The sequence below is a fragment of the Camellia sinensis genome, chromosome 15, assembly GCF_055761805.1.
Source record: "Camellia sinensis isolate YWXY chromosome 15, ASM5576180v1, whole genome shotgun sequence".
Lineage (NCBI taxonomy): Eukaryota > Viridiplantae > Streptophyta > Magnoliopsida > Ericales > Theaceae > Camellia > Camellia sinensis.
Window position 1 is genome coordinate 140,710,660 of NC_138975.1, and position 26,613 is coordinate 140,737,272.

At 37.6% G+C, this 26,613-nt stretch overlaps 1 long non-coding RNA gene and 1 other non-coding gene across 2 annotated transcripts; both read left to right on the forward strand.

The window, feature by feature from the left end:
* Positions 1 to 1,169: 1,169 nt before the first annotated feature.
* LOC114258585 (uncharacterized) lies at positions 1,170 to 2,924 on the forward strand. Its single transcript, XR_014357287.1, has 2 exons — positions 1,170 to 1,883; positions 2,079 to 2,924. It is a non-coding gene; the product is annotated as an uncharacterized LOC114258585 (transcript).
* A 1,274-nt stretch (positions 2,925 to 4,198) lies between these two features.
* On the forward strand, positions 4,199 to 5,364 carry LOC145813893 (uncharacterized). Its single transcript, XR_014357288.1, has 2 exons — positions 4,199 to 4,331; positions 4,775 to 5,364. It is a non-coding gene; the product is annotated as an uncharacterized LOC145813893 (long non-coding RNA).
* The last annotated feature ends 21,249 nt before the right edge of the window (positions 5,365 to 26,613 follow it).

A 26,613-nucleotide genomic window follows, 5' to 3' on the forward strand; every position in this document is an offset into this window, starting at 1 on the left:
AAACGTTCTAAAGAAAAAAAAAAAGAAAAAAAAAAAACAGCAATGAAACAACGGCCCTGTTTGGTAGAGCTGTGGAAAAGTGATTATAACTTACAGCCTAACAGCTTATAGCTTATATCTGTGAATATAAGCTGATTTTTGACTTATAAATTAAGCTTCTCCTCCCCTACTCAAAGAATAAGTTGATTTTTGACTTACAAAAAGCTATAAGCTGTATTATTAAGCTGAACCAAACACATCAAAATAACTTAAATTAAGCTAAAAGCTGAAATAAGCTGGAAATAAGCTCTACCAAACAGGGTCAACAGCACTCTGTAAGAAATGGGTAGATTAGGTCAGTGCAGAGGAGACGAAACAGAGGAGACGAACGGTCAAGTAATAGGAAAGGAAAGGTTATGAAAAATTAGGTAGGGATGCATTTGATTGTGAAAATATTATGAATATGGATAGATTTGGTATCTAAAAAAATATTATTAAAATTTAGGGTTTAGGATGAGGGTCCAAAAAAAATAGAAAGTCCAAATTTTTTTAACAAATGCTAATAGTAGCACTTTAAAAATTACAAGCCCCAAATTGAAGCACAATTTTTTTAGGCTCGTTAACATTTTTTCTAGTTTGATCTCAAAACACGTTCTCACTTATAATAGTCTAGTAAAGATAGTAGATAGGCAATTCTATCCTTAGATAAGTTGTTTTGTAATCTCGGGATAATATTCTCAGAAATGATACATTTCTTTAATTTGGAAGCTCTAAACAAGGCTCTAATGACTTGACAATAAAACAAAAAACAACAACAATAATAAGATACAAACATCACATCATTATAGAATCTACACACCATTAAAACTTTCTAAAGCTTTTCTTTTAGAGTTCCCAATCTTTTTTCTAATAGTCTCCACCATACACATAGTGTCACTTGTCTTTTTCTCTCCCAGAAACTAATATAAAACAATAGATCGTACTGTTTCAACTAATGAAAAATAAATTAAGAAACTACATAAATTTGTCCTAGGACTACAACATAATTTTTTTATATCCTTCTGTCTTATGTGAAGAGAATAATTCCTATGGCTTCAATTGAGTAAAACATCTTATTCACCAAAGTCAAGAATGGTGTGCCACCGAAGCTCTCCCACTCCTTCCTCCTACCTTTCTGACTTCCACCAAAAGGAAGTGGAAATTTTGGTGGATTCGTCTCTCTCTCTCTATCTCTCTCTCTCACAAGCACAACAATCACATCTTCCGTATCTATATATTTACCAATACGTTCTTTTTTCTACAGTTAAATCTTCCATTGTTGTTGCTAAGTTCTTGTACAAGAATGGATAGAAGGTTAATTGTGGCTGCCCAGATAGGTGATGTTGACCTTTTGCTCAATTTGATCCAATATAATTCCCTAATTCTACACTATGTATCATTAACAGAGGAAGAGACTCCATTATACATTGCTTCTATGGCTGGCCACCTCAATTTTGTACGAAAAATACTAGAATTGAAGCCAAAATTCGCCGAGGTGCTCAACCAAGACGGTTTTAGTCCCCTCCATATTGCCTCGGTGAATGGGTATTTAGAGATTGTTAAAGAGCTCTTGAGCTTGAACGTGAATCGTGATCTGTGCACGCTGATGGGTAGAGACAAGAGGATACCCCTCCACTACGCGGCGATCAAAGGTAGAATTGCTCGCTGCTAGCCTGGATTCTGTTGAACATGTCACGGTTCGGGGAAAGACTGCCCTTCACCTTGCAGTCAAGAATAATCAAATTGAAGCGTTGAGAGTGTTGGTGGAACATCTCAAAAATATCAAGAAAGAGGGTGTTTTGAGCATGGAGGATGAGCATGGCAGCACCATCTTGCACCTAGCTATCTTAGGAAGACAGTACGAGGCAAGTATTTCCCTTTATACCCTTTTGTGTCGAGAAATTTTTTAATACAAATATTAAACTTGAATGATCTGATAATAATAGTCACCTTGACAAGTCTGTTTTTTTATTTGAAATGATATTTTGATTAGAGTTTCTTTATAATTTTTTTTATTTGTATATTATTGTTCTTTTAATTATGAGATAAATTATGAGCAGGTTGTCGACTTATTGCTTGGTAAACATTCCGTTACTAGGGCAGTGGTGGAAGTGAATTCCTTAAACAAGAATAACCTCACGGCTCTTGATGTTTTATTAAGTTTCCAAAGGAGAGCGGGCGATAGAGAGATTGAAGATGTTCTTAGGCAAGCCGGTGCTAAGAGAGCTAGAGACTTGCACACATCGACACTAGCATTAACTAGCCAAAATCAGGGTGTTACAACTAACCTATCAAATGACTGGTCAGTGACAATTGAACGGACTCTATCTCCAGCTATACAGTTGCTAGACTATTTCAAATACGACAAGTTTAGAGATTCGCCGAGTGAAACACGAAACACCATGCTTGTGATAGCTATACTTATTGCCACCGCAACATATCAACCGTGCTTAGCCCTCCAGGTGGTGTTTGGTAAGGCGATACTACCAACAATGGGACAAATAGTACCAACAATGGGACAGATACTACCAAACCACATATTGCTGGACAATCGGTCATGAGTTCATCGAGTGTGTTCTGGTGCTTGTTTCTCGTTCCCAACTCAGTAGGGTTCTTCACCTCTCTCTACATGATCAATGTTCTCACACGTGGATTCCCTTTGCAATTAGAGTTGCAAGTTTCAATGTGTGCACTCGCAACAACATATGACAGTTCTATGATTTCAATGACATCTAATAATGTCTTGTCTGTGTTATTTATTGCTGTTTCCATAGCCTTGCCATTAGTGATATGTGATAACCCTCACCACTGTTTACTGCTAAACTGAGACTAAGCATGCTAATTGACTGATTGACTGAAAGTCTGAATTGATTGATTGAGTATATGAGTTTAATTGCATTTCTCTCTGTTTGACTGGTAAATTATCTGTTCATGTTTTGTGTTTAAACTGCGAATTGAAGGCCTTATCGGCGGTCGAATCAGAAATTGATTAATGTTTTATGATCATTAGAAATTATGTGATTTAATGGTATATTTATTTAAAATGCGATTTGGTATGATTAAATTAGATTAAAATAAGCTAGATTACAAGAGTTAGCCCTATTTACCAATTTGCCACCTAGTGGATTAATCTAGGCAACTCCTCTCCACTTCATACACTCTTGACTAAACATTTCTTCAGTCCATTTTGAGAGTCACAACCGACTAGAGAGAGAGAGGGTAAGAGAAAATCTTGAGTTCTTGAGAATTGGCTTGGAGATTAAGAGAAATTGAAGGGATTCTTGCATATTTGTGCTTCTACCCTTGAATTGAAGACATAAGGTAGAGAAATCACTCTCTTAATTGTGTATCTAAGTTGTATCTAGCATGGATCATGGTAGTTTAGAGAGCTACATCTAGAATTGGCTCTAGTATGTTGTATTGTAGCTCAAATCATGCATGCATGTTTACATTGTTGAGTTTGGAGGTTGGATTTCATGGGAATCTTGCATGCATGTTCATGTTTGTGTTAAAATCCATGAATTCATCTTGTCTTTGAAGAAATTGACTCACTTGAGCATGTATTTGAACTTTAAAGTTGATTTAACTCATGCATGTTGCATTGAGGTCATGTTCATGAAATTTGGTTTGAAATTGGGTTTAATTGAACTACCTTTGGGCTTCGATTTCTCAAATGGATCTTTGAAACATGTAATGTTATGAGTTTTGAAGTGTTTTCCAGAAAATTAGCCCAAAAGGATCGAATTTGATACATTTGAAGTTGATTTTGAGCTTGAGGTTCAAATCTGGGAGTTCCAGATTTTGGACTCACGCTCGAGCGGGGTGACTGGCGCTCGAGCATGAAATTCGTGCATCCAGCACTTTAGTTATGTTTGCAGTCCGCTCGAGCGGGGTATTGGACGCTCGAGGCGGATCTTGTGTCTCATGCTCGAGCGGGTGTAGAGCGCCTATCGAGCATGATTTTCACACATCCAGTACTTTTGACTGTTTTACAGTCGGCTCGAGCATGGAAGTATACGCTCAAGTGTAAATGTCCGCTCGAGCGGAGATAATCACGTTCGAGCGAGACCTCTATTTTCTGAAAATTTTGAAAATGTTTTTAAAGCGCATCTTTGTATCCTCATTTCATTCTAGGCATTCCTAGGCCTAGCTTAAGGCATCTTAATGAAGATATTGATGTAGAACCACACTGAGGCAAATTAGGGATTAAGTTATTATTTTTTCCAACCGTGTAGCTTAGTGTGTGTTCAATCTGTAACTGTGTAGGGTTGGCATTCCGGAGACGCTCTAGCTTATCTGTAGCCCAGAACTCTGTGAGTAACAATGTTGTAAAGATATGTTCAATAATGATTATCTTCTACTATTTTCTGAAATAATACTGTTACTGAATGAATGATGTCCAATTTGTGAACTGTATTCGTGGCATCCATAGCAACCTACTGTTACTGTACTGTACTGCTACTGTCACAGAGATCTCTATTGGTTCCCATGTTGGAACCACTACTGTTTACTGATATGATGGCCATCAACTGACTGTTTGGTCTATAAGACCTACTGTACTGTTTTACTATTGGATGTACCACATATGACTATTATAGTTTCTGAATGACTGTTGGCATGAAATGTGAGCCATAAACTGAATGACTGATATACTCTTTAATTGACTGTTTTTAATACTGAAAGGATATTCATTCTTAACCTTTTTACGCATATGTTATTCACTGGGCTTTAGCTCACTGCTTATATATATATGTAGGTGTTCAGGCACCGGACTGTTGCTAGGGGCATCAGGCAGGCTCTTGTTTTGTCAGCCAACCATTGTGCGTCACTGCAAGGTTCCAAGTGTGATCAAGCTTAGGCTGCTTTGGGGGTGTCTTAGTTTCACCCAACTGTCACTGTTCTATAATACTGTATAGACTGAATGTTTTTGAACTATATTGTTTACACAGGGATTAAGTCCCTATCCTAAAAGATTGTAAATATTGTGCATATTGTTTGGTACTGACTGTATACATGTATGAAAAGTCTTTTGCATGCAGACTGTTACAGCTCATTGGACAACTTTAATTACTGTATTGGCTTCCGCCAGTCCCTGTACTCTGTATTACTGTTCTACTGTTAAGTAGGCCTTCGATAATCTCGGATTACTGGCTGGTTACGGTGCTAAACCCATAGGGACGGGTTTGGGTCGTGACATGATACCTATTGCAACTGTGGTGGCAAGGAATCACCTCAAATAGATAGGAGTTGCATAGCAATGTACAAGCCTACAAAGTGCTTGAATTAGAGGCATGTTGTTCTATTTCTTTTCTCTTTGTTTATATGAAATTTAATTATTTGTGAGTATTCCTCACTTGTTACTTTCATAGGCCTAGAAGCTTATTTGGTGAACATCTATAATAAATAAACAATTGAGGCAAACAAGATAAATTTCTTTATTATCATTCCAAGTTTTTTTTTTGTTTCAAACCATATGCCAACAATAGTTTCAAAAACAACAATGCAACTTACAAAAATTATTCTGAAAAATAATAAAATGAACTGTGAAGCAGATTCATTGAGTATGGTCCACTTCACACAAATTTAAATTTACATCATACAATTCAATTTTTTGTCTTTTTCGACCTACTTTTTTCTAATTCTGTAATTTTTTTATTTCAAAAATCAAAGTACAAATGATTAGTGTAAATCTAGGTAGAGAAGTATTAATCTTCCGATACAAACTATACAAGAAACCTTTCTAAGCAAATTTAAAAATATCCAACACCTTGTTTAAACTCTGAAAACAATTCAAGACAAATGTAACTATGCGAACATGTCATGATTGAAATATAATATAAATAAAATTCTCACTTTCATCAAACTTTTGTAGGGCCATCTCCAATGGTGCGTTATAGTGATTCAAGTTTTACCCCGATCTTTGTTGTGTTCCGGACTCGGGTTCCGTGGTTGTATGTTGTTGTATTTGTCTTGTTTCCTCCTTTTGATTCTTCAAATTTAAGTTTTGGGACTTGTTGGGCGAGTTTGAAACAGGTTAGTTGTCTATTGGTGCAAATGGTTACTGCCTTGGTTTTGGCTTATTCGCTTGAGTGAGGGTTCTTGTGCTTGAGCGAGGATTGAGAGTCCTCAGGTTTCTTTCTTAGACGCAGCTTTCGCTTGAGCGAGAACTTTTGCACTCGAGCGAGACGTGTGTTCTTTGTTCCTTTGCTCGAGCGAGAACTCTTGCGCTCGAGCATGCGTCTGCGTTGGTGGCAGACCTGAAGCTTTGCATTGTGTGCTCGAGCGACGCTTCTTGCGCTCGAGCGAGGCCACTTATTGTGTATGGTCACTTGAGTGACAACACCTTCGCTTGAATGAGCCTTGTATATATCAGTTCGCAGCAGCGTGATTTTATATCACTTTTGACCTTTTCTTCACTCAAAACCCTAATCCGGCTGTCTCTCTCTCTAAAACACCCCATCTCTTTACAAATACTCCTTTGATCTTGTGTTCTTCTACCCTACTTCCTTTGTAAAAAGGGTGGAGTATCGCGTGGGCTTCCTTTTGATCCAAAAAAGTTTAAGTTTGGAGCATCTTCAAGTTTCTCCTTCTTCCTCTTTGAGCTTCTCCATTTAAGGTAGGGATAATCTACGCTTTAATATGAGTTTTGACCTAGACATTTGTCATTTTTGCATAAATGGTGGAGTTGAGAAGCTTGGGTGAAGTTAGGGTTGGGTTTTGATTTGTAAAAGAGGGGTTTTCTGTTTTGAACTCCATATGTGTTTGTGAGGTCTTGAAAATGGGGCTATTTGTGTATAATGGGTGGAATTAGGCCTTGGGTGTAATATTTGGGAAATGGGGAAAAATGCCCTAGTTTGAATTAAATAAACTATTTTGTATAAATAGTGAAATCAATGTGGAAATATGAAATTGGGGGAAATGTGATTAAATGGTGTAGTTGGATTGATAAATTACTCACCTATGGAAATTTGGTAAATTATCTGTTGATAGATTTATTTATCTGTTTAGAAATATCTGTTTTAGGCTATCGGTGGATGATAACTATGATTGTTGTAGAAAATGCATGAGAATTAGGAAAATTGAAACTAATCAATTGAATTGTGTCATTGAATATGACTGTTTGAGTAAACCATTGAAAATGTGAATTAAGCAGTCATTGTATATGACAACGTGCTTAAATACATTGTATATGTATCTTTGAATGGGAGGGGATAGGGGATGTACTCCATTGTTTGAGAGGAGATAGGGGATGGACTCCATTGATAATTAAGTTGGCCGGAGTGTCCAGGGTGAAAGTCCCGAAACCTTATTAGTTATGAACATTTATGAACATGTTTTGTACGTAATACTTTTTGTAAAGAAGACTCTGATGAATGAAAATATAATATTTCTAATATTTTGAGGGCGTTACAACTTGGTATCAGAGCGTACCGGGTTTGAATATTTTGGGTGCGCGGGAAGTGGTTAGTATCATAATGGGTTTGTCTCTCTTGTTAGAGACTTATGTGTGATATTATGTGCTTATATGATAACATGCTTAGGTGACTATATGGGTATGGGATTTAGTTTCTAAGATGTTGATCGGGTCTATGGGTTTCTGGGAGTCCCGTTGGAAAGGCACTTGATCATTACTGTTTCTAACTAGAACTCTAACAACGCCACGGGACGGTCATTATCCGGAAACAAAATTCGTATATGTTTATGTGATTATGTGCTTACGTGGAGTGAATTATTGTTTTCCATTGTATTAGGACGCGAGTGAGATAGTTTCGGCACATTTGAATATGTGCCAATTTCTTCTGTTACCTTTATTAGGATGTCAGGAGGAGGTCGTGGTGGTAGGCATGGTAGTCCTAGAAGGTAGGAGATGCCTATACCAGATGAGATTCTGGCACAGGAGGAAGGAGTGGGTTAGGCCAATGTGGTCGAACCGGTTGGTCAGCAGGCCATGGGCGCTTTAGCCGCGAAATGGCCGGAGCATTGAGGGAATTTATCGACATTCACAGGGTTGAGAATCAAGTCCAGGCCCAAGTAGCTGAGGCAGGGCTGTCTTTTCTGAAGGGGGAGTTTTTTCGGTCGAATCCGGATGAATTTTTAGGAGACCCTAAGGAGCCACTGAAGGCCGATGAGTGACTTGAGCAGATGACGAAGACATTTGAGATGTTTGGCATCGAAGATGGAGGTTTGAGGGTGACCTTGGCGTCCTTCCAGCTTAAGGAAGATGTGGGTCAGTGGTGGAAGTATGTGCGTGGGCGCATTGGAGGGACTTGAGAGGCCTTTGTTGAAGTTTTCTAGGACAAGTACCTGCCAGCTACAGTGAGGGAGAAGTTGCGGGATCAATTCTCTAAGTTGGTGCAGTTGAATACACCAGTGGCGGAGTTTGAGGCCACCTTTACCAGCTTGTCTAGGTTTGCACTGGAATTAGTAGCGACTGAGGAGCACCGATGTTTGGAGTTCGAGAAGAGGTTGAGGACCAGACTCATGTTTAGAGTTGTCGGGTCCATGATCAGGGAGTATGGGCGCCTTGTGGAGGCTATTGGCCATCTTGAGACTATCATGCATGCAGAGAAGAAGAGGATGAGGGGCTTCAGGAGGAGTTAGGATGGCCAGGGAGACGGTAAGAAGCAAAGGGGTTCTAACCCTCAGCAGTCCCTGGGAGTGCATTTGAGATCTACCTTTCTAGTACCAAGTTTGGGTTCTGGGAAAGGCGGTTAGGGAAACATCACCTGTTACAAATGTGGTCAATTGGGCCACAAGTCTCCAGCTTGCCCACAGATAGGAGGAGGGCAGCGAGCAACTTCATCTTCGGCCCGTTCTCAGGGCCACAGTCAGGGTAGAGGCCAGCCACTCACTTGTTATCAGTGTGGACAGGCGAGGCACTTAAAGAGGTTTTGCCCGCAGTTAGGTGGCACACCTGGTGCGTCTGGTTCGAGATAGTCACAGAGTCACCAGCCAGCACAGTCAGTTCAGGTCTCGAGGGCCAATTAGGGAGCCTCTTCGACTTAGTCAGTGTAACAGTCTTATGCTCCGAAAGGTGAGCAAGTAGATCAGAAACCTTCAAGAGGTGTGTATGCTGTTACCGCGCCAGATCTTGTACCGGCTCCATCTGTTGTGAGAGGTACCTTTTTGTTTTGTAACTCGGTTGCTAATGTGTTGATTGATACGGGTGCATCCCATTCATTTATTTCGTCTATATTTGCATATGTTTTGGGGTTGGAGTTGGCGTAGTTAGAATCTCCTATTTGTGTTGTGTCATCTATCGGGGTTGAGATGGTTCTGAAGTAGGGGTGTCGGGGTTGTAACATAGAGGTCACCGATCGTCGGCTTCCATTTTTTTTTGTGTTGATGGATATATCTGGTTTTTATTTTATTTTGGGTATGGATTGGTTATCGTCATACCGGGTTGTTATAGATTGTTACCGCCAGAGGGTTATACCTTGAACGGCGAGTGTTTTCATTTTTTGGGGGATCGGGTTGGTAGAGTCTTACCACCAGTGTATGATCCACGAGGGAGGAGTGAACTTAGTTGTCTTCTCTCTAGCTTTATGAGTAGTGAGTGTGATGAGGCCCAGGTTGAGTTGCCAAAAGTGGTTTGTTAGTACTTGGACGTTTTTCCTGAGGATCTTGTTAGTTTACCACCTTACCAAGAGATTGAGTTCTCTATCGATCTAGTGCCTGGTACGACACCGATTTCCATGGCACCATACCGTTTTGCACCGGCTAAGTTGAGCGAGTTGAAGGTTCAGCTCCAGGAATTGTTATATAAGAGTTTTATTCGCCCTAGTACTTCGCTTTGGGGAGCACTAGCCCTCTTTGCTAAGAAGAAAGATGTGGCCTTGAGACTTTGCATTGATTACCGAAAGTTGAACCGGGTTACGGTTAAGAACAAGTACCTTATGCCTCGTATAGATGATTTGTTTGACCAGTCGAAAGGATCCCGTTGTTTTTCTAAGAAAGATTTGAGATCGAGTTACCATCAGTTGAGAGTCAGGGAGGAGGATATTCCGAAGATGGCATTCCGTACGCGGTATGGCCATTATGAGTTTCTGGTGATGCCTTTTGGGCTAACCAATGCCCCAGCTGTGTTTATGGACTTGATGAACTGGATTTTCTAGGAGTTCTTAGATCGCTTTGTAGTCGTCTTTGTGGACGACATTCTAATTTATTCACCCTTTGAGGAGAAGCACGAGGAACACTTGCGAGTGGTGCTTGAGTTGCTTAGAGCCCATAAGTTGTATGCAAAGTTTGGGAAATGTGAGTTCTGGCTAAGAGAGGTTAAGTTCTTAGGCCATGTAGTTTTCGTGGAAGGGGTACCTGTGGATTCATCCAAGATAGAGGCAGTGCAGGATTGGGCACAACCTAAGAATGTTTTCGAGATCCGTAGTTTCTTGGAATTGGCCGGGTATTACCGTCGGTTTGTGAAAGACTTCTCCAAATTAGCTTCGCCTTTGGCTAGATTGACACGGAAAGGGGTCAAATTTGTATGGAGTGAGACTTGTGAAAAGTCATTCCAAGAACTTAAAGTTAGACTTACCACTGCTCCAGTCTTGATTATTCTGGAGAGGGTTTTGGATTATTCAGTGTACTGTGATGCCTCACGAGAAGGTTTGGGTTGTGTGCTGATGCAAGAAGGGAAAGTAGTAGCCTATGGCTTGCGGTAGTTGAAAACACACGAGAGAAACTACCCCACTCATGATTTATAGTTAGTAGCTGTAATTTGTGCCTTGAAGATTTGGAGGCACTATCTGTATGGTGAGAGATTTGAGATATTTTCTAACCATAAGAGTCTGAAGTATCAATTTACACAGAAGGACTTAAATTTGAGGTAGAGAAGGTGGATGGAGTTCATAGAGGATTATGACTTCGAGTTACATTATCATTCGGGGAAGGCCAATGTGATGGTTGATGCCCTAAGTAGGAAATCCATCAGTAGTGTAGCTTGTATCGCTATCCGGGAATGAGAGATGTTGGGTGCCCTTGGTGAATTTGACTTCCGTCTGGGCAAGTTTGTTGAGTCCGCAGCCTTGTTTTCTGTAGTTGCACAACCTACACTTGTGAACCGAGTGTTAAAAGTGCAGAAGGGTGACTTTGAGGTAGAATCCCTCCTGGAGAAGATCTCTAGTGGGAAGGTAGAAAAGGGTTTGTCTGTGTATCCCGACTTGAGTGTGAGATACCGAGACCGCTTGTTTGTGCCGGAGTCTTGTCGAGAGGAAGTACTCCGAGAGTTTCACCATTCACGCCTTGCGGTGCATCCGGGAGGCACAAAGATGTATCATGATCTAAGTTGCCAGTTTTGGTGGAGGGGTATGAAGAAGGATGTGGCAGTGTTTGTATCGAGGTGCCTCACTTGTCAGCAAATGAAGGCCGAACACCAGAGGCCAACGGGTTTGTTGCAACCCTTGCCTATAGCTGAGTAGAAGTGGCAGCATGTCACGATGGATTTTGTTGTGGGTCTTCCGAGGACTCAACGGGGTAGTGATGCCATTTGGGTGGTAGTTGACTGGTTGACCAAGTCAGCTCATTTTATCCCTATGCATGTAAGAGATTCAGTAGATTACCTTGTTGACTTGTACATTTGGGACATAGTGAGATTACACGGGGTCCCAGTGTCGATTGTCTCAGATAGAGATCCGCATTTCACTGCCCGGTTGTGGCAAAGTTTGCAGAGTGTCTTAGGCACTAGATTGACTTTTAGTATGGCTTACCATCCTCAGACTGCAGTCCGAGCGTACTATTCAGATACTTGAGGATTTGCTTCGAGGCTGTGTCCTCGACTTTAAGGGGTCGTGGGAGAGACACCTACCCTTAGTGAAGTTTGCTTACAATTATAGTTTCCAATCGAGTATTGGCATGGCACCGTTTGAGGCCTTGTATGGCCGACCGTATAGATCTCCAGTGTGTTGGGCCGAGGTGGGTGATGCACCTCTGTTAGGTCCCGAATTAGTTCAGGAAACGACGGAGAAGGTGGCACTTATCCGTAAGAGGTTGGTTACAGCCCAGAGTCACCAAAAGAGTTATGCCGACCATAGGAGGAAACCGTTGTCATTCGAGGTGGTGATCACGTCTTTTTGAAAATATCACCTAGACGGGGTTTGATGAGGTTTGGAAAGAGTGGGAAGTTATCCCCTCGATTTATTAGCCCTTTTGAAATCCTTGAGCGGATTGGGAAGGTTGCATATCGTTTGACATTACCGCCACAACTTTCCGGAGTGCATGACGTGTTTCATATTAGTATGCTTCGAAAGTAGGAGCTGGATCCATCACATGTGTTGGATTGGACCGACTTAGAGGTAGATGAGGATGCCTCGTATGAGGAGAGACTGGTGAGAGTCTTGGATAGGCGGGACCAAGTCTTGTGAGGCAAGACGATTCCCTTGATCAAAGTATTGTGGAAACATCACGGGGTTGAGGAAGCAACTTGGGAATGTGAAATGGAGGTCCGAGAGAAATATGCGGACCTATTTGTTGATGTTTGAGCATACGTTGAAATTTTAGTTTTGTTTAAGAACTATAAGAGCATTGTATATGTTTTGAGATTGTAACACATTGTGAATGTTGAGTATGTTTCAGAAACACAAGTTAAATTGAACATTGCATATGTTATTTAAGTTTTGGAAATGTAAACTTATTATGAACATTGAATATGTTTTGGAAACATGAGATGTATGTGTTAGAATTTGTTAAATCTCGAAATATGCATATTAGTAATATGTGTTGAGTTGTATATGTTGTGAATTTATTCTCTTATGAAGAAATGGAATGACCGGTGGGTGGGTCATGATGGTGAATGTTGAATTGTAATCGCGTTGGGAATTGAATAACCAAAATTTTGAAACTTGTATAAAATTTCAAGGACGAAATTCTTTAAGGGGAGGAGGTTATAGCGATCCAGGTTTTACCCTGACCTTTGTTGTGTTCTGGACTCGGGTTCCGTAGTTGTATGTTGTTGTCTTTGTCTTGTTTCCTCCCTTTGATTCTTCAAATTTGAGTTTTGGGACTTGTTGGGCGAGTTTGGAACATGTTGGTTGTCTATTGGTGCAAATGGTTGCTAGCCCAGGTTTTGACTTCTTCGCTCGAGCGAGGTTTTTTGCACTCGAGCGAGCCTTGGATATTTGATTCTTCGCTTGAGCGAGGGTTTCTTGCGCTCGAGTGAGGATTAAGGGTCTTTAGGTTTCTTTCTTAGACGCAGTTTTCGCTCAAGTGAGAACTTTTGCGCTCGAGCGAGACATGTATTCTTTGTTCCTTTGCTTGAGCGAGAACTCTTGCGCTCGAGCGTACGTCTGCGTTGGTGGCAGACCTGAAGCTTGCATTGTATGCTCAAGCGACGCTTCTTGCGCTCAAGTGAAGCCACTTGTTGTGTCTGGTCGCTTGAGCGACAACTCCTTCGCTCGAGCGAGTCTCGTATATATCAGTTCGCAACAGCGTGATTTTATATCACTTTTTGACCTTTTCTTCACTCAAAACCCTAATTCGATTGCCTCTCTCTCTAAAACACCCCCTCTCTTTACAAATACTCCTTTGATCTAGTGTTCTTCTACCCTACTTCCTTTGTAAAAAGGGTGGAGTATCGCGTGGGCTTCATTTTGATCCAGTTTAAGTTTGGAGCATCTTCAAGTTTCTCCTTCTTCCTCTTTGAGCTTCTCCATTTAAGGCAGGGATAATCTACTCTTTAATATGAGTTTTGACCTAGACATTTGTCATTTTTGCATAAATGGTGGAGTTGGGAAGCTTGGGTGAAGTTAGGGTTGGGTTTTGATTTGCAAAAGAGGGGTTTTCTATTTTGAACTCCATATGTGTTTGTGAGTTCTTGAAAATGGGGCTATTTGTGTATAATGGGTGGAATTAGGCCTTGGGTGCAATATTTGGAAAATGGGGAAAAATGCCCTAGTTTGAATTAAATAAACTATTTTGTATAAATAGTGAAATCAATGTGGAAATATGAAATTGGTTTAGGAATTATGAAATTGGGGGAAATGTGATTAAATGGTGTAGTTGGATTGATAAATTACTCACCTATGGAAATTTGGTAAATTATCTGTTGATAGATTTATTTATCTGTTTTGGGCTATCGGTGGAGGATAGCTATGATTGTTGTAGAAAATGCATAAGAATTAAGAAAATTGAAACTAATCAATTGAATTGTGTCATTGAATATGACTGTTTGAGTAAACCATTGAAAATGTGAATTAATCAGTCATTGTATATGACAACGTGCTTAAATACATTGTATATGTATCTTTGAATGGGAGGAGATAGGGGATATACTCCATTGTTTGGGAAGAGATAGGGGATGGACTCCATTGATAATTAAGTTGGCTGGAGTGTCCAGGGTGAAAGTCCCAAAACCTTATTTATTTATGGGTGTCGGTTCTCTCGAATGTGATTCCGTAAAATGGCAAGAAATAGAAGTGTTGGATTGATGAATGCATTGAATTGTGAACCACTGAGTTGAAATCTCATTTTGGTTGTTTTGATAACTATGAATTTGGTAAATAGATTTACCCGAAATGGATGATTGGAAATGAATTGAGATATGGTTATATGTATTGAATGGTCACGGAAATAATATGTGTCGGTTAAGAAATATCTCACATTTATCTGATGCTTATGTCATAATTATTTCTCATATATGGTTTAGCATATCTCTACTGGGCTTTGGCTCACCCAACTTGGGACACCATTTTCAGGTACAGGTGACATGCCACCTTCAAGGACATAGCTTGGGAGGCTTAGGGGTTGAAGGCTCCACTTTGTATATTTTGTTTGGCGTTTAATATAAAATTTCAAGCCGAGGGCTTTATATGTAAAAGAGTTAGAACTCTTCTTTTGTTGTAACCAAGTGACAACTTGGAAAGTTGTAAGCCCGTAGGACATTATTTACTTGTTATCAGTTATAAACATTTATGAACATGTATTGTACGTAATACTTTTTGTAAAGAAGACTCTGATGAATGAAAATATAATATTTCTACTATGCTTATAGACTTTATGAATGGTTGATTTGTATAATATTTTGAGGGTGTTACACATCAGATTAAGTAATTCAAATTTGATGAAAAAGTCCCTTTTTCCCTCTCCAATGGTTTCACCAAATTGATATCAAACTGAGAACGGAACAAAACTTTCGTCAAACTGAGGACAAGTGCGAGATTTCACCATTTCACTATGCTGTAACATTCGGAGTAGGCCAACCGGTCAACTAGCCGGATATCCGGCAGGTTGACTCACCACTCGTCCCTTGCGGTCGATTATCAAAATAACAGAAGAAGGGAAAGAAGAATTGAGTGTAAGAAAGAACACATTCATATTGAGTGTAAGAAAGAAAAATTGTAAATTAAAAAATTTCAACTCCTCGATCGGCAAGAAAGAAGATCGGAAGACCACCAGGCTTGGATTTTAAGGAGAGAACAACATCACTGAAGCTCTTACAAGCCTTTTGATTAGCCTTTGCATAAACCACAGTTCCAACCATTGTTCCTCCATATTGAGGAACCCCAAAATTCACAATTGTAGATTCATAAACACCTTTCAAAGAGTCCAGTGACGTCACCTTCAAGCTATTCCTCTCCACCACAAATCTACCCAAACAAGACTCGTATAGAAGAAACCAAAAACACACGATGAATCTCACTTTTTCTCTTATGTTTTCTCTTACTTTCCTTAGAAAGAAAATGACCCCAAAACCGAGCAATCAAAACTCAAATCACTTTCTCGAAACAAACCCAAACCCAAAAATCAATTCTTTACACGAATTTATTTCGAACCCACATCATTATTTATCTAGAAATGACCTAATTCTTCTGGGTTTTATTTTATTTTTTCTTTTTCAGCTGAACATGGAAAGTTGGGTTGTTTGGAAGACAAGACTCTGCAAGAAAAAAGAAAAAGTTTTTTTTTTTTGGAACCAGAAAAAAGAAAAACTTGAGGAATTGTAAAAAAGCCTTGCTTATTGGATAAAAAAAAAATGTAGACTTTGGATTGTTTTTGGAAAAAATTCACGACCCTTCTTCACGAAGTAAACATGAGATCTAAAACCGCCATTGATGAAAGCTTTCAAAGCTTTATTTGTAAAATCAAGATAAGACAAAAATGAGGTTGCTTATCAAGATAAGATAGAACCGGTTGATCAAATTGAAAAAGAAAAAAATTCAGGCCTAATCGGTGGACCGGCCAGTCGTCCCACCGGACGTCCCCTTTATTTTGATGCATGCTATAATGCAACGGTTGGAGCGGCTTATATCAGATTGAGGAAATTATCTTTTTTTTCCTCAGATTTGGTGAAAAATTTGCTAAACCGTTGGAGATGCTCTAAGTAACTAGAATGGAAAAGAAATTGCATTGTAAAATATTTGTTAGACCATTGATTTTGTGATAGCATCAAATTGTAGATTTGACTTTGTTAATTGGTCACTTGGAATACCCAACCGCTTTGCCCAAAGTCAAACTAAAAACGTGCAGGTCACATAAGGCGGTTGGCAAACACCTATTCATTTTCTTCTTATTCATCCTTTTTAATATTTTTTTCTTTTTTTAATTTCTTTTTTACAAATCTAACATTATCAAACTAGCTTATTAGACAAGGTAACCAACCAAACCTTGACATTCATAAGATATTTTTCCATTTGAAGCAAGTATTTTTTATTTATTTATCTTGTGACAAAGATAATGCACTCGTTTGGCATAATAAATTCAGTTCTGCTGGGTAGCTCGAATCTAGCTGGCCCGAATGGCTCGAAAATGCAAAACGACGTCGTTTTGCATTTTTTTTTTCTTCTTCTTCTTGCCGTCTTCGTCTTCCTTCCTCCTCTCTTTTCTGTCTCAAACATTTGTGAACATTAACAAAATTGAAGTTAAACATATACCTCAATGGCAAAATCAAAATCCTAATTATGATCAAAATTGACAAAATAGTGAACATTTGTGAAAGAAAGTGGGTTGGACATTTGTGCTCAACACTTTCTTCATCTTCTTCAACATTAGTGAACTGGTTTGTGCAGGAAAGAGAGGAGGAAACCTACTTTCTTTCACAAATGTTGAACATTGACAAAATTGAAGTTGAACATTGACCAAAACCATCACAAAATTGAAGCAAACCCACTTTCTCTCTCTAAAAACAAAATCAAAATCAAACCCACCCATCGATCAAATACAAAAATCAAACCCAATCAAACATAAAAATCAAACCCGCCCACAAAAAATCAAACCCACCCATCGAGAGAGAGATCTTCCTAAGAGATACACACACAGATACAAGAGGGATCATCACACACAGGTGTCATTTGGGAAGTGGGTTGGCTTTTTGGTTTTTTGACTTTTTTGGCTATTTTAGCCTGGGGCTAAAAAGCCTGGTTTGGGAAGAGCTTTTTGTTTTTTTTGGCTTTTTGGCTTTTTTGGTGAGGTGTCTTCTTGTTAAATTACCGAACTGCCCTTCAAGTGATTTGGCTATTTCTTGACCTTGCCGTAGGGTCCACGTCAGCGTCATTGTTCATTTTTTTTTTATCCATTTTTTTTGAATTTATGTTTTTGTATTAGCCGTCTTTTTATGGTTGTTTTTTTTTGGAATTTACGTTTTTATTTTTTTTTTGTTTTTCTATACATTAATTAGTTCATTTTTTTTAATTTACGTTTTTGTCATTTTCATTTTTATCGGTGGTATACATTAATTTGTTTTTATTTTTGAAAAATAGATTTTCATGTGTTGTATTTATTTTTAAATTACGTGGCAAATGGTAAATTATGTTTTTATTTTTTTATTTGTTATTTTTGTGGGTGAGGCGTATTTTTGTGGTTCTTTTTGTTTAATTTATGTTTTTGTCATTTTCATTTTTATTGGTATACATTAATTTGTTTTTATTTTTGAAAAATAGGTTTTCATGTGTTGTATTTATTTTTAAATTACGTGGCAAATGGTAAATTATGTTTTTATTTTTTTATTTTTTATTGTTGTGGGTGAGGCGTATTTTTGTGGTTCTTTTTTTAAAATTTACGTTTTTGTCATTTTTATTTTTATTGGTATACATTAATTTGTTTTTATTTTTGAAAAATGGGTTTTCATGTGTTGTATTTATTTTTAAATTACGTGGCAAATGCTAAATTATGTTTTTATTTTTTTATTTGTTATTTTTGTGGGTGAGGCATATTTTTGTGGTTCTTTTTTTAAAATTTACGTTTTTGTCATTTTCATTTTTATTGGTACACATTAATTTGTTTTTATTTTTGAAAAATGGGTTTTCATGTGTTGTATTTATTTTTAAATTACGTGGCAAATGGTAAATTATGTTTTTATTTTTTATTGTTGTGGGTGAGGCGTATTTTTTTGGTTCTTTTTTTTAAAATTTATGTTTCGGTCATTTTCATTTTTATTGGTATACATTAATTTGTTTTTATTTTTGAAAAATGAGTTTTCATGTGTTGTATTTATTTTTAAATTACGTGGCAAATGCTAAATTATGTTTTTATTTTGTTATTTGTTTTTTTGTGGGTGAGGCGTATTTTTCATGTCTCTCTTGGCTTTTTGATGTCAAAAATCATAATGTACTGCCGTGGCACATGATAATTATTCATGTCTCTCTTGGCTTTTTGTTGTTTTAAACTGAACTTTTTATGTTTCTAACGGACGTGACACATGATAAATTTTGAATTTGTTTTTTTTTATTTTTCTTATTTGTTTGACCTTGGTTTTTTTTTTCCTGAAAAGGCTTTTTCTGTTGTTTTTAGTTTCTCAAAGTTAGGCACGTCACCAACTGAAAGGGATTATATTCCCGTGTAAACACATACATATTGTACATGATAATATATTTGAATACAGTCTGTTCCACATGTGTTACCAATGTTACAACCCTACGAAAATTAGGTGGACTATTATATATTTCCTAACGTTCCGTTATTACGCAAGTACACTAACTTGTCGTGTATGCGAAGGCTCACCAATGCGAAATACGGGTCCTCATCCCCAACCATTAAACCATCCTCGTCATGTTCAACTTCTGGTATGGCATTTACTATTGTCATAGCCTCTTCCTCATCGTAGATTAGGTGAACAGCTGTTGGATTACCTGTGTTTCGCCGTATATAATTATGTAATGCCATTGACGCACCTACTAACTGAACTTGCACATTTGCAAAGTCATATTGAGGCATGTCTCGAATAAACCCCCATCGATTTTTTCAGGCATCGAAAGTGTGTTCCACCACATTGCGTAATGACGAGTGAACTTTGTTAAATAATTCCCTTTGCGTTTTTGCCGTCCTGTTCTATTGAGTACGTCGGAATTCTTGTTGGTGGTAACGGCTGCCTCTGAAAGGTGCTAGGTAACCTACCCGGTTTGGATAGCCAGAATCGACAAGATAATATTTGCCTGTAGACAGTACAACAATTTATGACACGAAAATCTACATTGTGCTTCATTTTCAAGTAACGTTGTTTGACAAAAAATTGTAGCCCCATCAATTAAGAATTCATGGCACTGTGTTACCTTATTGAGGATGTGGAAATGGGACATTGTCATTTGTTAGTATCTCGTTGAAGATGCGACTATCATGCTTACTTCCTTCCCATCCGCACGAAATGAAGATGAAACACATGTCAAAATCGCATGCGGCCATGATATTTTGCTTGTGATAGTATTTCCTACCGAAATATGTTGCCGCATCTGGCCCCATAACCCATGCACTTACATATGTTCCGTCTATTACTCCAATACAGTCCTGCAAACAACCCAATTGTATTGTTGCTCCTACGGGTACATGTAATGGTTATTTTCATACGTCACGTCCACTTAATAATCAACAAACACAATAACTGGACTTTGCACAAATAAGTAGGTAATGTTTTTCAGTAGTATCTTGAACGGTATGTATTTCTGTTTAGACCGCACGTATGGATGTATACGATGCTGACTATATGTGGGCCGATAATGAACAACAGTGAACTCTTTCATGGAAGTTAATATGTTATGCACGTGCCGAGACACAGTCTCCCCCGAATGTTGGAACTGTTCTTGGATTTTCTGATTTTGCATCCCTTTCAACACGTGGATAAACATTGCAACGCTTTCTTCAACAGCTAAGCCATGTGGACGTTGCGGTACTTGTAACCCAAAATCATTTACTAATGTCTCACACAAAGCGGCAAAAACTTCCTTCGGCATGCAAACATTTTCCTCAAATCGACCCATACGGCCCGCATATAGTTCGAATATCCATGCATGCCCGGTCAATATAGAAGTGCGACATGGCGTTTTAGCCATGTGTTTTTTGTACCACTCTGTTGCATACTGGCATGCTTGTAGAAATGTCTAGTTGTTTTCTTGTTGCAGCTGTACGACCATTTGATTAAGCATTTCTCTTAAATCGTCATTGTTGCTTCCATCCCAGGGATTCATCACGTCTTCGTTGATGCGAAACCTACAAGAGTGGCACTGTTTCAATTAGTTTGCATGTGATTCATTGACTTAAATGTAATAACAGTTTGCAATTACAGAATGCCGACATCATTTTTAATGTAAGTAATGCCGTCACCAATGTCATTACTAACGCATAATGATATGAATTAAACAAATACTGAACCTGGTGGTTATTGTTTACAGGGGGACCATTACTAACACAACCACAAAAAATGACTTTAAACTAACATAACAGTTTCCCAAACAAAATAAATAAATACAAAAGCAGCACACGCAAGCCGTCGTTGCGCATTTCATTGCCATACATTTAATTCAAACACAAGCATCCTATTCTTTTCCAAAAAATGCACAACCATGCTTCCATTCCGTCTATGACAAACATGCAAAACTTTTGTTCGCCATAGCTAGCAAGAAAAAAAAAACAACAAGGAACAGTTTAAAACATGCAAACACAACCATCCTGTTTTAGTACAGTGCCAACAATAACATAACTAAAATTTTTCCAAAGCAAGAGAAGGGCAGGCATCATCAACAATCCTAACACTGCTATGTCACTCCGGCGAGCCCTAAACAGGTTCGCAAATGGTGCCGACACAGTACATTGGAGCTGCTTTTGTGTAAGCCACCCTATGATGTGGTCGTCATCATGCTGGCACATCATCACCTCCCAGTAATCTGCGTTATCCATAAGTGTTGAGGCAAAATGAAATAGCGGCGTACCAATCAGGGATAGAATAGTCGTTAGGCGATGCATGCACTCCGAAATAGTGTACATCGATTCATTGCCTGTGGGGTGCCTCACCGTAACCTGCTGATTCTTCGTACGCACCACATTTGTTAGATTGTTCATGCTTTCCGCAATAAATGACGCTCTACTTGTTGCCTTCTTCGATTTTGAAACACTTGTTGATGGCGTCTTTCTCCTTTTTCCCTTTTCAATCGGAACATGTTCCAGTGAAGAATCTGAATCCACGTCCTGTACTCCTGCGGGTATCGGATCAGGAAATGACTGGGCTCCCAAATTGTGCACAGAATCAGATGAGTCATCAGCATCTTTAGGAAGTTTCTCTCCCGGGGTCCAATGGTGCTTACCAGTAGCTGATGCCCCGATGAAGACCGTCTCCATCAAGTCACGATGTTCCAAAGTTTTTTTCCTAAACTTGGCACACACCTTGTTTATCTACACAAAGGAAGATATACGAAAGAGAAAGACGTTAAATATCATATAATTAATTAAAAGTTAACTAAAAAGGTTAAATGTACTGGTAATAGACAAATATGAAACGCAAGAAACATGTACTTACCAATTCCATCTTGTCCCACCACTCCTCAAGTGCCTGAAACATCCCGGTGTCACAGTCAAACCTTATCCCTGACACTCCTTTGCCTGAATCCATCAACTTTGTCCATGCTTGCCACTCTTTTTTCAAACTCATGTATTTATTCTTCAACTGTTTGAGGCCATGTTTTCTTCTTATTTTTTTCTCAAATTTCCTGGCCAACGGCTTGTACCCTGATTGGCTGAGGACTAGGAATGGCCGATTTCCTTTTGTAATCTCATTTGCAATCAACTGCAGGAAAACTCAGATTGAGTCACTGTCCCATGAGGCCTTGTGGCTGAACTAAGTCTGTGTCTCTTCAAGACTGCTTGACTTCTCTGTGACAATGCATTTGCTTTTGGATTGGGTACGTGGCGAAGTACGTATGGAAGCCATTACTAATGTAAAGTTACAAAAGATTACCATCACATATTTGGTTGTTACATACAAACGTATAAGCCCATAGCAGAATAATTTAAATTGGTTGCACGATGCACAATCTATGCCCATGAACAATAAACAGAGAAATAGGATGCTAAATTACACATCATATAACCATTGCACATTAGAAACATACATAAACAAACATGGAACTGAGCGGTGCACATAGTTATGATAGTCATTAATACGTCTACCATTTCGTAGTGGAGGAATGCACAGCAAGATTATAGTCATACTAAAACATACTACCAACATACTAACAACCTCGTAACGTGTTTGTACATCCTAACAACATCCTAACATTTGTTACATACGCAACAACAAAATGACAACGACAATGCATAGCACATACACAATGGTCTTAAGGACATGCAAGGATTGTTGAATGTGTATGACATCATCCCGTAATTGCATGACAATTTTGTCTCTGGGTGACGCATAGTCCGTGCTCTCTCGCCTTGGTTCTTTGCACCAACCAATCCAACTGACACAGGGCTGATGAGTGGAAATGATGAAACTATTATTCAATGGGTTCTTAATGTTCATGCAGTTATGACCAATAATGAATTGGGCACTCACCACAGGGCGAGGACAGGCAAAGTAGGGACGCCCTGAATTTTTGGTGGACCTTGAAATCTTAACAATACAGGGGCCATGTCCACAGGCACACATTCGACGTGGCCATGTACTGGAAGTTGCACTAGAGGTAAACGAAGTCATGCTATGAACGACAAACATTCGAAAGTAACAATGAATCATAGCAATAATTAGTTTATGATATCCATATTTCAAGTTAAACATGAACTGAATACGCTGATGCACAAATTTCATATGATGGATATACAAACTCATTATTTTATTCATTTAATATTAAAGAAAAGCAGCCTACCAATTATGGTTTCACTATCAAAGTGTTAATAGAAAGGTAAATCTCTAATTTCCTTTTCAAACCTAACAGATAAAAAAAAGGCATGAACACCGTGTGTTTAGATGAATCAAATTAAGAATTCATGATCAAATTAAGCCAATTTGATGTAAATTGTAAATTCATAATCAAATTACAATTCAATTAAATTTACATGAATCAAAATGATTATGTACAAATCTATTGTCGTAATTTGATTCCATTAATGAAATTGATTTTGTAAAAGTATTATTCATCCATAACTTTGTATAGTGGTAAACTTATTTATTAACCCATATGCGCTTGCACACATGGGATATATACAACCCAAAAAAAACAATAATAATATATGGAACATAGTAATGAACACCATTTGTTTACATTATCAAATTAAGAATTCATGTTATGGCAAAATCAATTAATTACAAATTATACATTCGTGATCAAAGTAAATCAATTACGATTACATGAATGAAAATGGTAACGTAGAAATACTAATGTCGTAAGTTACCATTAATAAATGTTATTTTTGAAAATTATTATTCATCCATATATATTACAGTGGTAAACTTCTTTTCAAATTAAATTTGTGAAATTAATTTTTTACGTCTCTTAATTAAGTTTTAAAAATCTATTTTGGCTTTTTTCTATTTTATGTTCTTCATTCACGTTCTTTTATCCATATGCACTTGCACACATTGGAGATATACAACCCCAAACCAATAATAATAATAATAATAATAATAATAATAATAAGCCATGAACACCGTGTGTTTCCTATCAATTTGCGTCGAGTAAGTGCAAAGGCTTCAAAATGGATAAACATTTGCATAAATTGTTGGGTACGTTTAAATTCCCACACAAGAAGTTCCAAAAAGAATAAACTACTTCATCTTTATGTCCGATTTGTCAGTTTGTATCATAGATTGATCATACATTTATCCCCCAAATAGATTTATATGTATATCTCTATCAATTTACTTCCCTTACATTTGTATAACAACAACTGAAGAACATATTACTTTATTAAGCACAAATGTACATGTATCTGTTTGTCAAATCAAGAACAGATTGTTTTAAGAATCTCAACAGATGTATAACAGACAAATGAACAACAGATGTATAAGAACAGGTTTTTAAGGTTCTTCATATGTATCTTTTTCTCAATTTTTACCATGGGTTGATCATATATATATAAGAACAGATTTATATATATCTGCCCAATTTACGTCTGTTAACATATCCAAATCGACTTGAGTTAAATGAAGCAAAATATCTGAACTTAATTTGACCGTAATGACCATGGATATGGAAATGCCATGATCTGCATTGAATTATCGTCGTCACCAAAGGAAATAAATGAAGCAAAAAGGATGACAAATTTGAGTAGAGCACTATAATTCTGTGTTGTAGCAAACAGAGCACTGTAACGTAACAGACCAATACATTTGACAGACGACTCTTCCAAACCCTATTCTCAAGCTTGGTCGGTGTTATTGGCCCATTTTGCAGAGTAGTGTACAAAATCAAAAAATTGAAGAGTAAACAATCTGAAAATGGAAATATTCATGTATGATTTGGGAACTCAAACATAAGAATCCACTTCACATTCGGCAGTGGGTTTTCCACAGGATATTCAAAAAACAGAGTCCACACTTCCTTTTAAATTTTTTTTTTCTGTATTTAACAGAGAAAGGGATTTCACACATGAACCCAAGCAGATTGGAACTAGGGGACGGATTTACGTGAAAAGGGAACTGAAATCAGAACGGCCATGAAGCATTACTTGAAGATCGGTGGTGTTTGAGACGGTGACTTCTTGTTTGACGCCGCCAACGTACGCCCCAACCGTTTGATCTGCCGTCCTGTTCGCGAGTCTTCTTCGACACTGCAGATGCGTACTCCGGTGTCGATTGGCTTTGGGAAGCTTCCTCAGATGTTGTCGCCGCTGGTATACATTAATCACCTCATTCGCTTCACGAATATTGTGTGCTCTAGAAATGTTATGTGTGTAGTGAGGCGATAGGCCTCAGAATCAGAGGGGAGAGTGGGGGTAGTTTGGTAAATTTACCCCAATAAGGGTTATTGCCAAGCACGTGCAGTCTGTTTTGTCTCCATTTGGCTAAATTAGCCTTTTTTTGTCCGTTAGTGGCTAAATTAGCCCCAACTTGCCTTCCCAAACACCACCACAGATCTTCCCTCTCCATCATCATCAACACACACAGATCCTCCTCTTCCTCTCTTCTTCTTTCTCTCTTTCTCTCTTTTTCTCTGGGTTTGGTTCAACCGTTGACAGAGAAACAAGAAGTGGAAGGGCAAGAAGAAAAAAAAATATCAAAATCAAAACGACGTCGTTTTTGAAAATCGGGCCATTCGGGGGAAAATGTTTCGAGCTACAAAACATTGTTCTAATAAATTTTGGGACAAAAAGGTTATTTTAATCATTAAATAACAAAATTAATTAAAAAGTCAATAAGACAAAATGTCACATCTAAATTATAATCATTTTATTTTTTCTCCCACAAAAGTAAAAAAATTAAAAAAACTTATCTTAAACGAGACTTTTTAACTCCAAATTGAAATAATAAAAAAGCTAACACACATCCAAAACCAACCCATTGATGGAGAGATAAGTTGTTACCTAAACAAAATTGATAGAGAGATAAGCAAGAGTTCAATCTATTAAAGTCCAGGTTTTCATTTATGCGGAAAAATGTCAAGTTTATGCAATCAAAATAAAAAACTATACCTCAAATTGTTTGTCCTTGATGTTGTTAAAAAAAAAAAAAGAAGAGAAAGTTGACCTTAACTAAAAAGAGAAGCCAATAATGTTGTTGGACTGGATTCATACCTATCCAAATGTGCATTCTGTTTGGGAATTTTGATTTTTAGTTAAAAAATCATTGCAAATTATTATATCACATTACTTTTTATCTTTTTTTTATATATTGTTTCATAAAAATATAAAAAAATTAATTAAAATAGTCTATTTCTAAATGAAATTTCACATCCTTCCATTATTCAGTAAAAGTAAAAAAAAAAAAATAGAAAAAAAAAAATTGCTAGTGGACTAGAAACTAAATTGTGTACATTTAGAAATTAAAAAATATACTTAAAATATTAAAAAAAAATTACTAAAATAAAAAAATAATAATAATACAATACTCAATTTCAGAAAAACAATCAAAACCAAATAAGTGATTGTTTCCTAATTAGCTAACAGCCTATAGGGTGGAACCCGTAAAGCATTTTCATTACATTATTGTTTGGAGTATCACATCAATAATATCATATGATATTCAAAAGCTACCCAATAATTTTATGAAGTATTATAGACAGAAAAACATAATCAACCTCAATACTAGCAACACAAACTGAGTTTAATTTTGTTTAGACATACACATTGCTTTATTAGTGAAAAATAATGAAAACTATAGTTTTAAGTGAGATCAATATATTTTTGGATATGAAATCTAATATTTTAGACCAATCAAAATTCGTATATTATTTAGACAAACTATTTTCC